Here is an 8,376-nt window from a genome sequence, read left to right as displayed (position 1 = left end):
TAGCTTCTTGTTTCAGTTTAAGAGAGTACAGCATTTTAAACTTCTTTTCTTGGATATTTGATGGTTGCCAGATTCTCACTTGACTTGTATTTGCAATCACCTCTTTTGGGCTTTTTTGGGGCTTTCTTTTATAAACTGAGCTTTTCAAACGGTCTTTCTAATCGTAATTTGGTACATTTAAGTAAGGAGGGTCTTTTCAAATGGACCCGGGGAAGGGGAAGATTTACTCACCTCTTACGCAACTCAGCAGGACAACTTGAGGATAAAACGTAGAGAAACAAAGATATTTCTCCTTGTTGCTCCTCAGTTGGGAAGGCGTACGCGTTCCCAGGTTTACTACTCTTAGTAAATCTGGGAATGCATGAAAGAGCATGGGTGGATGCCTAAGATCACCCACTCCCTACCCATGGAACGCCTTCCCGGCAAACAGTAACGCAAGGCAGCGACTTGCGCTGCCATGGGTTACTCTAGATTTATTAAGACATGCAATGCCACGCAAGGTGGCCTTGCGTGGTTTAGTAAACCTCACTGATGCCCTGGTGTTGCCTTACGCTGTGATAACGCAAGCGTTTCATAAATCTGGGCCTCTATGTTTGATCTATTTTTAGAGTTTAGACATCTTCCACACAATTAGTGCCGCTCAGTGGCTTATCGCCCTGTCGAATTGACGTGGGGAAAAGGGGCTTTCTAATGCTAGTTAGTCTTTTTAGACTAAAACCAAGAGTAACACCCTGGTCACAGGTCCTAAAATGTATAAGGCTGTTGAGGATCTTAGACCGATGAGGACAAAGAACGCCGTCTTGGGCATTTGCTAAGGTGTTGCACGGGGACTCGCATAGCACAAAGTAACGTAAGCGTAAAGGATTGCATCTGATTACTTACCATAAAAGCCTGTAGGCGCAGCAGAAAATCATTCAGCTTCCCAGGAACGCTCGCACAACCTCTAGTACATCAAGGGCTAGATGTCTTAGGACATTGGAATTTTTTAAGATTCATTGGGGACAGTGAAGTTGCAACAATCAAATAATGGTTGGAATAAGCCATCTGGTCTAATATTCTAGCAAATGTCGTTTTTTTGGCTTTCCTGTTTAATTTAAAGCATTCTTACCTCATTGAACGAAATGTTGAGCTGTCAGCATAGGCGTCGTTCCTCTGCTGTCACATTAGTTAAATGCCCTGTCCCCTCGCTTTTGTCAATAACTCTCAACAGAAGACGTTTAATGATCCCTTTGGGCCCCTAATAATGTTCTCGTATGCTATATTAGAACACTGCAAGATTGATAGCCTCATGAAGAAAATCGGAATGCCAGCAGCTTTTAAACAGTAGAATAATCCCTGTACCTTGAAAATGGTAAAGCTGCAATGTGTGGAACCCCGGAGGCCGCCATTTTGGAGTTCAAACATGCCCCAATGCCGGGGAAACGAGGTGGGTGGGTTGGCGGCAGAGCGTGAATTGGAGAAGGTTCCGCTCTTGCGGCAGGCCAGTTGAGTGCTTCAAAACTTTGCCTAATCTTGGCTTTATAGGAGCCAGGAGCGTAGCCCGACTGCCTTCCCAGCAATGTCCTTTTTTAAAATAATGAAATAAATAGATAAGTAAATATAAAAACAAAAAACAAAGTAAGACTAAATTGTGGTACCCTCTAGCCTGCTGGAAGAGGGGATGTGGACTGTTTTTCGCCTTCAACTTGAGCCTGTCGTGCTGAAGCAATACTTTAGTTAGCGGCATAGACCACAGCAGCAGTTTTTAAAGTCTGTATCACTTACCATCTGAGAGCTAAGCCAGATGGCAGCAAAAATGCTGTTGTGACATCTTCCTGTGCCATTGGAACAGAGTGGCATAGCGTTATAAAAAGTTTCTGAAGAAAGAAACTGGAACTAGTGGGGCATATTTAAGAGAGGCTTGCACTGCAGTTGCGTGACTTCTAGTGACGCAACAGCGGTCAGACCTTTAACCATATCTAGGAGATCACGCAAAGCCACTTGGCGTGGCTTTGAATAGTCCCGTAGATAGTGATTAAGGCAAGGCATTGTAAAGCGGTGCGCTGGCTTACTCTGCATTAGGGAGGCGATCCAAGGGCTTTGCAGTGTGTGTTCCAACGCAACACCCATGTTGTTAGACGCATCCCCAAATTTACAGAGCCATGTAAATCTGGGAATGCACCAACACCTTACCCCTCCCCAGGGGAGGGTCAGTGAGGAGAAATATCTTTATTTCTCTTTGTTGTTTCCCCTTTCTATGTGTGCTGCGTTTTGCAGCACGCATAGGAAAAGGGAAAAGCCTCCCAAGATTGTTTTTGTGTAGGAAGGTGCCTCTTCCTTCACAAAAACAATTTTGCCTACAACGCAGACAACCTTGCACCATGGTGCAAGGTTGCCGGCGCTGGCTCTAGGCAGTCAAAATGGCTCCAGCGCAGTGGAAAAGGACAGTATTGCATACATATAACACATTATTGCCCGTTTTCTTTGACACAGGGCACAGCAATGTGACTTGCTGTGCTGCCCTGCGCCAAAATGTCGTAAATCTGCCCCAGTGTTTGTAAGTGTCAGAGAGTTGTTGCAGAAAAGCCCTGATCTGGAAAGGAAGGGCAGAGTTGTATTTATGAAACAACTGTCTTTTGTTGATGGCTGTTCCTTTCTTCATTTGAGGAAGGGCTGGATGACGGATACATTCACTGAAATGTTCGGTTCCTATTCTGAAGAATACTAGGATCAAAATTGTCCCGACAAGGATTCACTCCCCGGTGAACGGAATCTTCTGTACAAGAAAAATAAACCGTGTTTTGGATACTTCTATAATACAGAGATGCCTAAAAGTCATGGGGCCTGGAAAAGCTGCATATGTTCAAAGCGGCTGGTAGGACAAGGTGTTGCTGATGTGAAGGCTTTCTTTGATGTCCAGGTATTCAGAGCTCATCTGAAAGTGGTAGGTTCCGTTGTAACCCGTGGTTCCTGCGGAATGCCATCGCCTTGTAAGGGTCTTACACGTGAACTGGGGGAGAGTTACTTTGTTTGGGGAGACTGATTGAAGACATTGCCATACATTTGATCTGTGGTGCAACTTTTCAAAATGTAAAGGTAGGTTGCTTGCTACACCTTTTGTTTCCATACTTGCAAACCTACCAGGTCGTTTCTCATTCACTAGCAATCAGTATCACGCTTTTGGCACATTGAAAGGTCATGAACCAAATATTCTGATTGAAAACTGTCTTCCTGCAAAATCCTGTGGAACCTGCCGTTTTGTTTCAAGTTTTCCCCATTTTCCCTTGTGTAAGGCATTGCAGTAGTCCAAATGAGTGCTAATTAATGCTCTGCCTCTTAACATGTAAATCGATTTGCGTCAGGAAGTTGAACATCTCACCAAGATATCTGAGGATGAAACTACCAGAGAAATCCATGTCTTGGCTTGAGCTTCAAAATGAAGGCTGTGAACAAGAATAATTCCCAGTGTTTTCACCACCTACACTTTCAGCACAGTATGATGTGAACTCAGAGGGCAAGTGTGTGCTGCTTTACTTGAACAGAGTAAGCGCTCTGGTGATTCTGTCCGATCTCCAGTAAAATTCACCCACTTCGTGCAGTCTGATAATGCGTAGCCATCTTGAAATGGTAATAATTGTCATTTAGTGCAGTGCCGAAAGCTCTGGAAGTAACGGTAGACTGTCTTTTTTGTGAGTTTACCAACTGTTTCTCTTACTTTTTAAACAAGTTAAAATGTGTTTGTTGCGGTAAACGAGAGCAGGAAAGGAAAGTATGGCTGCCGTTTCTTTACCTGTTTGAACTTTAACTTTCATACTGTAGTCCTCTGTCTGTTTCAGGAGCAGCCAACAGGTAACCTGTGTGTGTGTGTGTGTCTGTGTGTGAGACAGGGCCGGGAAAAGGCAGGCTGAATTTGATTGGTGGCTGATTTCTGATATGCAAATTTTTAAAGCATTGTGTCACCCGAGTTCTAGGGAGAACTCTTTCTTGCACAGAAATGCACGCGCATCTGCTGAATGCATTTTTTGTGGTCTTATCTATATATTTATATGTTTTTTGACTTGATGCCCAACAGGTGCTTACTGTAGGTAAGAAGGGTTTCCACTTTTTCTGTCTGTGTGAGCTGGAAGTGGTTCAGGCAAGACTATACTTTCAGGGATCATTTCTATAGTTTTTAACTGAGGAAATGTGTTCGAAAGTGTCTGGTCTTCGCTAACCACGAGGAAGAGTTGTAGTGTTTTCTTCTGAGCGCGAAGCCAGTGGACAGTGTTGCATTTGTGCAGCTGCTGTCTGCTATTGATGAACGTTCCTCTCTTCTTTTACGAAGAACTGGAGGAAGGAAACACAAACTGAGTGGTTAGCTTCTTGTTTCAGTTTAAGAGAGTACAGCATTTTAAACTTCTTTTCTTGGATATTTGATGGTTGCCAGATTCTCACTTGACTTGTATTTGCAATCACCTCTTTTGGGCTTTTTTGGGGCTTTCTTTTATAAACTGAGCTTTTCAAACGGTCTTTCTAATCGTAATTTGGTACATTTAAGTAAGGAGGGTCTTTTCAAATGGACCCGGGGAAGGGGAAGATTTACTCACCTCTTACGCAACTCAGCAGGACAACTTGAGGATAAAACGTAGAGAAACAAAGATATTTCTCCTTGTTGCTCCTCAGTTGGGAAGGCGTACGCGTTCCCAGGTTTACTACTCTTAGTAAATCTGGGAATGCATGAAAGAGCATGGGTGGATGCCTAAGATCACCCACTCCCTACCCATGGAACGCCTTCCCGGCAAACAGTAACGCAAGGCAGCGACTTGCGCTGCCATGGGTTACTCTAGATTTATTAAGACATGCAATGCCACGCAAGGTGGCCTTGCGTGGTTTAGTAAACCTCACTGATGCCCTGGTGTTGCCTTACGCTGTGATAACGCAAGCGTTTCATAAATCTGGGCCTCTATGTTTGATCTATTTTTAGAGTTTAGACATCTTCCACACAATTAGTGCCGCTCAGTGGCTTATCGCCCTGTCGAATTGACGTGGGGAAAAGGGGCTTTCTAATGCTAGTTAGTCTTTTTAGACTAAAACCAAGAGTAACACCCTGGTCACAGGTCCTAAAATGTATAAGGCTGTTGAGGATCTTAGACCGATGAGGACAAAGAACGCCGTCTTGGGCATTTGCTAAGGTGTTGCACGGGGACTCGCATAGCACAAAGTAACGTAAGCGTAAAGGATTGCATCTGATTACTTACCATAAAAGCCTGTAGGCGCAGCAGAAAATCATTCAGCTTCCCAGGAACGCTCGCACAACCTCTAGTACATCAAGGGCTAGATGTCTTAGGACATTGGAATTTTTTAAGATTCATTGGGGACAGTGAAGTTGCAACAATCAAATAATGGTTGGAATAAGCCATCTGGTCTAATATTCTAGCAAATGTCGTTTTTTTGGCTTTCCTGTTTAATTTAAAGCATTCTTACCTCATTGAACGAAATGTTGAGCTGTCAGCATAGGCGTCGTTCCTCTGCTGTCACATTAGTTAAATGCCCTGTCCCCTCGCTTTTGTCAATAACTCTCAACAGAAGACGTTTAATGATCCCTTTGGGCCCCTAATAATGTTCTCGTATGCTATATTAGAACACTGCAAGATTGATAGCCTCATGAAGAAAATCGGAATGCCAGCAGCTTTTAAACAGTAGAATAATCCCTGTACCTTGAAAATGGTAAAGCTGCAATGTGTGGAACCCCGGAGGCCGCCATTTTGGAGTTCAAACATGCCCCAATGCCGGGGAAACGAGGTGGGTGGGTTGGCGGCAGAGCGTGAATTGGAGAAGGTTCCGCTCTTGCGGCAGGCCAGTTGAGTGCTTCAAAACTTTGCCTAATCTTGGCTTTATAGGAGCCAGGAGCGTAGCCCGACTGCCTTCCCAGCAATGTCCTTTTTTAAAATAATGAAATAAATAGATAAGTAAATATAAAAACAAAAAACAAAGTAAGACTAAATTGTGGTACCCTCTAGCCTGCTGGAAGAGGGGATGTGGACTGTTTTTCGCCTTCAACTTGAGCCTGTCGTGCTGAAGCAATACTTTAGTTAGCGGCATAGACCACAGCAGCAGTTTTTAAAGTCTGTATCACTTACCATCTGAGAGCTAAGCCAGATGGCAGCAAAAATGCTGTTGTGACATCTTCCTGTGCCATTGGAACAGAGTGGCATAGCGTTATAAAAAGTTTCTGAAGAAAGAAACTGGAACTAGTGGGGCATATTTAAGAGAGGCTTGCACTGCAGTTGCGTGACTTCTAGTGACGCAACAGCGGTCAGACCTTTAACCATATCTAGGAGATCACGCAAAGCCACTTGGCGTGGCTTTGAATAGTCCCGTAGATAGTGATTAAGGCAAGGCATTGTAAAGCGGTGCGCTGGCTTACTCTGCATTAGGGAGGCGATCCAAGGGCTTTGCAGTGTGTGTTCCAACGCAACACCCATGTTGTTAGACGCATCCCCAAATTTACAGAGCCATGTAAATCTGGGAATGCACCAACACCTTACCCCTCCCCAGGGGAGGGTCAGTGAGGAGAAATATCTTTATTTCTCTTTGTTGTTTCCCCTTTCTATGTGTGCTGCGTTTTGCAGCACGCATAGGAAAAGGGAAAAGCCTCCCAAGATTGTTTTTGTGTAGGAAGGTGCCTCTTCCTTCACAAAAACAATTTTGCCTACAACGCAGACAACCTTGCACCATGGTGCAAGGTTGCCGGCGCTGGCTCTAGGCAGTCAAAATGGCTCCAGCGCAGTGGAAAAGGACAGTATTGCATACATATAACACATTATTGCCCGTTTTCTTTGACACAGGGCACAGCAATGTGACTTGCTGTGCTGCCCTGCGCCAAAATGTCGTAAATCTGCCCCAGTGTTTGTAAGTGTCAGAGAGTTGTTGCAGAAAAGCCCTGATCTGGAAAGGAAGGGCAGAGTTGTATTTATGAAACAACTGTCTTTTGTTGATGGCTGTTCCTTTCTTCATTTGAGGAAGGGCTGGATGACGGATACATTCACTGAAATGTTCGGTTCCTATTCTGAAGAATACTAGGATCAAAATTGTCCCGACAAGGATTCACTCCCCGGTGAACGGAATCTTCTGTACAAGAAAAATAAACCGTGTTTTGGATACTTCTATAATACAGAGATGCCTAAAAGTCATGGGGCCTGGAAAAGCTGCATATGTTCAAAGCGGCTGGTAGGACAAGGTGTTGCTGATGTGAAGGCTTTCTTTGATGTCCAGGTATTCAGAGCTCATCTGAAAGTGGTAGGTTCCGTTGTAACCCGTGGTTCCTGCGGAATGCCATCGCCTTGTAAGGGTCTTACACGTGAACTGGGGGAGAGTTACTTTGTTTGGGGAGACTGATTGAAGACATTGCCATACATTTGATCTGTGGTGCAACTTTTCAAAATGTAAAGGTAGGTTGCTTGCTACACCTTTTGTTTCCATACTTGCAAACCTACCAGGTCGTTTCTCATTCACTAGCAATCAGTATCACGCTTTTGGCACATTGAAAGGTCATGAACCAAATATTCTGATTGAAAACTGTCTTCCTGCAAAATCCTGTGGAACCTGCCGTTTTGTTTCAAGTTTTCCCCATTTTCCCTTGTGTAAGGCATTGCAGTAGTCCAAATGAGTGCTAATTAATGCTCTGCCTCTTAACATGTAAATCGATTTGCGTCAGGAAGTTGAACATCTCACCAAGATATCTGAGGATGAAACTACCAGAGAAATCCATGTCTTGGCTTGAGCTTCAAAATGAAGGCTGTGAACAAGAATAATTCCCAGTGTTTTCACCACCTACACTTTCAGCACAGTATGATGTGAACTCAGAGGGCAAGTGTGTGCTGCTTTACTTGAACAGAGTAAGCGCTCTGGTGATTCTGTCCGATCTCCAGTAAAATTCACCCACTTCGTGCAGTCTGATAATGCGTAGCCATCTTGAAATGGTAATAATTGTCATTTAGTGCAGTGCCGAAAGCTCTGGAAGTAACGGTAGACTGTCTTTTTTGTGAGTTTACCAACTGTTTCTCTTACTTTTTAAACAAGTTAAAATGTGTTTGTTGCGGTAAACGAGAGCAGGAAAGGAAAGTATGGCTGCCGTTTCTTTACCTGTTTGAACTTTAACTTTCATACTGTAGTCCTCTGTCTGTTTCAGGAGCAGCCAACAGGTAACCTGTGTGTGTGTGTGTGTCTGTGTGTGAGACAGGGCCGGGAAAAGGCAGGCTGAATTTGATTGGTGGCTGATTTCTGATATGCAAATTTTTAAAGCATTGTGTCACCCGAGTTCTAGGGAGAACTCTTTCTTGCACAGAAATGCACGCGCATCTGCTGAATGCTATTTTGTGGTCTTATCTATATATTTATATGTTTTTTGACTTGATG

At 43.9% G+C, this 8,376-nt stretch overlaps 1 non-coding gene across 1 annotated transcript; it reads left to right on the top strand.

Annotated features, from left to right (window-relative positions):
- Window positions 1-4,116: 4,116 nt before the first annotated feature.
- On the top strand, window positions 4,117-4,334 carry LOC138286022 (small nucleolar RNA U3). Its single transcript, XR_011201718.1, has one exon. It is a non-coding gene; the product is annotated as a small nucleolar RNA U3 (small nucleolar RNA).
- The last annotated feature ends 4,042 nt before the right edge of the window (window positions 4,335-8,376 follow it).

The sequence above is a fragment of the Pleurodeles waltl genome, chromosome 3_1 (assembly GCF_031143425.1).
Source record: "Pleurodeles waltl isolate 20211129_DDA chromosome 3_1, aPleWal1.hap1.20221129, whole genome shotgun sequence".
In the NCBI taxonomy this organism is placed as follows: Eukaryota; Metazoa; Chordata; class Amphibia; order Caudata; family Salamandridae; genus Pleurodeles; species Pleurodeles waltl.
The sequence above is the reverse complement of the archived record's forward strand: the minus strand, read 5'-3'. Positions and strand labels throughout refer to the sequence as shown.